Source organism: Plectropomus leopardus, unplaced genomic scaffold (assembly GCF_008729295.1).
Source record: "Plectropomus leopardus isolate mb unplaced genomic scaffold, YSFRI_Pleo_2.0 unplaced_scaffold29338, whole genome shotgun sequence".
Taxonomy (NCBI): Eukaryota; Metazoa; Chordata; class Actinopteri; order Perciformes; family Serranidae; genus Plectropomus; species Plectropomus leopardus.
Window position 1 is genome coordinate 297 of NW_024631977.1, and position 5,930 is coordinate 6,226.

Sequence of the window (5,930 nt, forward strand, 5' to 3'; positions counted from 1 at the left end):
TGGCTTTAGTTGGGCCTTGGAGGATTCTAAAACTATCTCTCTTCCCTCGCTTTCTTCCTCCCTCACAAACACAAACAGGACGCTCTGCGGGCTCTGCGCCTGTTTGTGTAGCAGTGGATGTAGCAGCGTTTGAGGTCTGTAGCTGGGATCAAACTGTGGCTTTATTGAATAATCCACTGACCCGGCCATCGATCTTTGCATCTTTCTCCCCTTTTTTTCTTTTTTTCTCATCCTGTGCTTCTCGTCCTCAGCAGGGCTGCAGTATCAGTCATCTTTTAGAAAGCAGCCCTGCCCATAGTGTACTCCCTGTCACAATGATGAACTGCTTTTTTTTTTCACCAAACGGGAGAGCTAAGAAAAAGTTTGGCCCACGATAATGTGAATTTATGGATCAATGACATCAAATGGTTTTGAGCAGATGGAGTTTGCTAATTTAAAGAGTTGAATTTTATCTCTAATATGTGTGTGTGTGTGTGTGTGTGTGTGTGTGTGTGTGTCTCCATTGCAGGGACTTGGCGGTGATCGTTGCAGCCATTGCGTACAACACCTGGTTCACCAAGCTGTACTGCAAAGACATGCGCATAGTAACTATCTTTTTTTTGTTTCAATCTTTATTACTTACATTTTGTTTTTGTAGTTTTCCTTTCTTCTGGTTTCGTTTGCTGTCCTGTGTGTACATTTATTCAGTTGAATCATCTTTTTTATCTGCTCATTTGGCAGACTGGCGTCCAAATGAGTGTAAAGAAATTACGATTCTATGATTGGTTGGCATTTTCTAAGTCAACTTGAATCCATTTTCTCCTTTTTGGAACACTTCAGCATGTAAATAAAGCCTCACTTGACTGTCATTTAATCTCTTGAGATTAAAGACTGAATGAAAATCAAGTTAAGAGACGCCAAATTTAAAAGAGAAAGAAAAAGAGAGAGCCTCAGTATAGTTTTATGTACCTATTTAAGATGATGTGAATCTTCATTAAATATTCATCATATGCATCAGAGTGAGTGGTATCCATCTGAGGTGAACAACATCAAAACAGCCTGCTCAAAATATTAAATTAAAAAAAATTGTTTTTAAGGTGTTACATAAATGTATTGATCGTTAAAGCCTGTCAAAACTTGGTTTTGTGTTTTAAAGGTGCCCTGTGGGAATTTGCATGTAAAAATGTCATTTACATTCATACTTGCAAAAAACATTGTGTGTACCTTTGAAGTCAAACAAACTACTTTTTCAATGTTTTTCCTTCATAGTTTACTTGCTAGCAGTCTTCTTCACTGCCTTCGCAGGCACATTACTGATTTCTCTACAAGGTACTGCCACCAAATGTCAAGTAGTGGAGTAGAATCAAAACAGTGGGAGGAATGTGTGTTGCACTGCCCATGTGCTGATTTGTGGTAATAAGGGATTAATACTATCCCCCAGAATGATACATTTTGGGAGCAAAAGGCACACTATCAAGGGTTTTCTGGGATAGTGACTTGTTTTTAAGATAACTTCAGCTACAGTGAAAATGCACTGCTTATATTTCAAGCAACGTTAAATGCAACATGGAAATATACGGATTAACTTACAGATTGCTTTAGGGTATTATTCGATAGTGTTTATAATTTTTAATGCAAAGCAATACAATTTATGTTAATTAATTAGTGATGTGTAGGTCACAACCTGCAGGACCTGGAATGGGCAGATTTGGGTAAGCTTAACAGACAATATCATGGGTTTGGGTAGATCAAAGTTTTCTAGCATTTTCTAAATATATAAAGCATTTAGTATAGAATAAAACAGAATATGTCTTTACTGTCATTGAACAGGCACAACAGAATTAAAATGCAGTCCTTACAGTGCAAGAAAGAGAAACTATGTAAAAAAACTACAAAAAAGATTAAAAAAAAACTATGAAATCTTAATAGCTAACGGTGTTCATTCATTCAGATTTCTTAAGATTGTTTATCTCAACCTAACTGTTGCCCTCGGGCAGACGCCTCAGGGCATTGAAAGCACTGACAAAAGGGTTAAAGAACATATTTTATGCCAGAGCCGTAACCCCACTAAACACAGCAAAAGCTTGAACATCTTGTAAATGTCCACCGTGCAACACTGATATGGATCATGCAATACCTGCAGAATGTGAATGTGTGTGTAATGTGTCTCTTGCCTCCTGTTTGAGGCCGCTAATTATTTATTTCATAGTGTTTTTTTTAAATCTTTTTTGTAATTTTTTAGATAATTTTTTGATTTCACGAGAGATTTTTTCTAACTGAGCTCCACCTACATCTGACCAGCAAGAAGAGCACAGACAAGAAACAAGTACAGAAATCTCTCATGTGAAATACCCAAACTGTTCTTGCCATTGCAGAGAATCTTGGATTTATTTAGGGATATATTGTAGCTTGTGTCCCTTATTTTGGTCCCTAGTGTGAATTCATATAAGGTCCATAGCCTAATAGTCTATACCTGAGGCTACTTATCTTAATTTTTACCAATGTTAAAACATTATTAGGTTCTTTTGCTTCTGTTTTCTGCTTGTTTTTCACTTTCTCTGCCTGTATTCCTCTTCTGTTTGGTCTCAAGCTTTTGTTTTGTTTTGCTTGTCTCCAGGGGTCGGAGGTGGTGGACCAGGTCCTGCACACAGTCAGCAAGTCCAACAGTCTGGAGGAGCTCACTCTGGAGAATGCAGGACTGAAATCGTAGGTTTCCTCTTTCCTGACATTATCAACCCTGCCTGTCACCTCTGTGTTAATCTAATTTCCTCTACTTTTCTTCCTTTCCACACACCCTCACCTCTCTCACACTCCTCCATCTCTCGTCTTTTGTCCTTTCCACCCGCTCCGGTCTTTTCTCTCCCCTTTCTTTCTGCTTTGCTTGTATTCCCTCTTCTCACTCTCATTTTGCCTCACCTCTTCACCTCAGCACATTTCACCTCCCCATTCTCCTCCCCTCCCCGGCTGTCTTAACCTTTCCAATTCCATCTCTCCTCCTTTTCTCTCTCTCTCTCTCACCTCTCTTAACCTCCACTTTTTCATCTAATAAAGGTCCCTCCTGTCTGCCCGTGGCAGGTGTATTGTTTCCCCACCGAAACATTAGTGAAATTTTGGGCTTCACCCGGCAAGACTTTTCACCTTCTATGCATGGCTAGTATCATTTAACAGAGCAGTTTCCTTATTTAGTATTAATTGAGATGAATTGGCTGCCTCCAAGCGAGATGATTTACTGCAGCATAATGATGAGGTTACCAAGTTTTTATACTTTCCCTGTGTTAAATCACTTTCAATAGAGAGGGCCATTTTTATTAGAAGCTCTCCACAGGCACTGCACCAAACACACACAGTGAGGTGAAAAAAAGAGACAAAATACATTACACTATGTGAGATACTTAAACAGTATGGAATATGACTATTGAAGTTTGTAACAGAAATATACTTTTTGCTTCGATTGCTGTGATTTAAAAGATTTGAAAGTTATGTAAAATTACAGAACAAAAAACATAAGCAAACACTTGTTTACAAGAATAAAAGAAAGTTAATTTTACTAATCCTGACTGCACATGCAGTCAAGGACATTTTTCTTAAAGTGGCAGGAGGGTTGCCCACCAAATAATCTTTGTCAATTGCAGTTCATTAATTTAATTGTGAAGCACAGACTATGAATACATAGATGATCGATGGTAACGTTATTATTATTATTATGGAGCCAGAGTCTGCGCAGTAGCGCCGTGCCATTTTAGGCATGCACACCAGTTGGCACATAAAGCTGTCAATCGTGACATCAAATCCCCTTTTATGGCATCAAATAACAATTAATAACAAAATAATCAGAAAAGTTAACACTTTAAGATACATCAGTGTGATAAAAACAACCTAAAATGACAGAAACCATCTTTTGGGCAAAATTGTATTTGGTGTGCACTTTGAGTTCTAATTATGGCTCATGTCCCACCTGTTAACATAGAGATGGGGCAGGGGCGGGGGTTTATGACTTGTACTGCAGCCAGCCACCAGCAGGTGATCGAGATGTTTTGGCTTCACTTTCGGGGAGCTGTTATGTCGTCCATCTTTATTATACAGTCTGTGTTGTGAAGAAGCAGACTTAATTGAATTTTTTGTCCACTTTGCGGCAGCAGAGAAATCTGTAAACGTAATGGTGATGTATTATCATCTCATAAAGTTGTTGTAGCTAATATATTAGCAAACAAGTGCTTGTAATACATTAAACAGACATGGAGCAACATTAGCATCATGTTTTTGTCCATCACTCTCCTTTTTAGCCCTGTTTTAGTCTGGCTTTACACCTGTTAAACACTTAACTATGTACGGCTGCTTGTAGCATTGTCTGTCTGCTATTCAGTGCTAGGCAGTTAGTACAAAGTGGATTTATGCAGCCGAAAACAGCTGCCTGCTGTTGCGATAAGATAAGTGATAAGAGTGCACGGAAACGGTAAATTTGTTGGCTGCAAAACCAAAACAATGCACTAAAAGGCACCAAAGAGCCAAAACTCACATAGAGGGTCCCCCTTCAAATGAATTTCATATCTCCTCCAATGTTTTGATACCAGTTCAAATATTATACTTGAGTTTTCACAGTAGTTCAAAAATAACTTTTTTGTGAACACAAATGCGGTGTCTTCAAATTACTTGTTTTGTCCAACCAACACTACAAAATTCAAAGAATTTCAATTCAATATCATAGATGGCTAAAATAAAACAGCAAGTAACCACATTTAACAGGCTGAAAACAATGAATTTTTGGCTATTTTTCTTCAATTGAATTGGAATCTTTGTAAAATTATGGGGAATTTAGTAGCATCTGCTGGTTGGATTGCAGATTACAACCAATTGAAAGTTCTCCCGGTTAGAATTCCTTCAATGTTTATTGTTTTAGTGGAGAATTATCCGCAGAAGTCTATTCCTTTCCAAGGCGAAAGAAACAGGTGATTAAAACTAGTTAAAACACTAAATAAAGCACTTTCATGTCAGAAATCAATCTTTCTCCTATGCTGTTCGTCACTTCGCAGACGGGCTGCAAGTTCAGCATCTGCATTAACATTTTAAAAACTAACTCAACTTTTACCGTATGAAAACAGTTCAAATCAACTTCCTTTACATTCCACCCTAACAGCACAAACGTGCTTCAATTCAATTAACATTTCTACAAAGGAACAGTGCTACTTGAGTGGGATATCTTACACTCATTACCAGGAGTTTTAACGGTGAAACTTTATCAGCTGCATTCATTTGAACTGGGGAAATCTCTCCAGTGGATTTTCTCAGTCTTTGTGATCAGTATTCAGTTTTTTTGCAGAAAGTTTAATTATCCTTTTTAACATTTTGTCTCCAGGGATTTCCCGCAGAAGATGGCGTCGGCGCTGTCGGAGAACCCAGCCTCTGTGATTCATTCCCTCAACCTGGCTCATAACACGCTAGACAACCAAGGTAGCGGCCTGGACTCTGTGAACTCTCTCCCTCCTACTGCTCGCTGTCTCAGGGCGCAGCTGATTGTTCTTTTGCTTTTACTTTGCCGGCGCTTTTGTTTGCTCTCAAAGAATTCAAAATCAATGTCTCTCCTCGCACAACCTTTATTTTCTGTTTCTCTTTGTTTCTCTCTCATCTGTCTTTCATACAGCATGTCTATGAGTGGTCCTGCTCTCTAGAGAAATGCTTTTATTATTTTTTTTCCCACCCACTACTCACCTCGCAGACTGAACCTCTTATTATGGTCACTAATTCCATGTACCTGATGTAAAACATTCCCCATCTTTCTCTGCCTGTGCCTCTTTCAAACTCATACAGCTGAAAAGGTGTACATGTGTGAGTACATGTGATTATGTGCCAGGGTAAGACTTTGCATGCATGCCAGTATCACTCATCAGCTTATTTATTTCCACTCGTCTGACACATGTCACTTCCACTCGCTTCAGTAAATTCTTTATGCTCAC

The 5,930-nt window shown here is 38.6% G+C and overlaps 1 long non-coding RNA gene across 1 annotated transcript; it reads left to right on the plus strand.

Annotated features, from left to right (window-relative positions):
• Positions 1-516: 516 nt before the first annotated feature.
• LOC121938396 lies at positions 517-5,402 on the plus strand. The gene is made up of 3 exons (XR_006105282.1): positions 517-584; positions 2,597-2,685; positions 5,333-5,402. It is a non-coding gene; the product is annotated as an uncharacterized LOC121938396 (long non-coding RNA).
• The last annotated feature ends 528 nt before the right edge of the window (positions 5,403-5,930 follow it).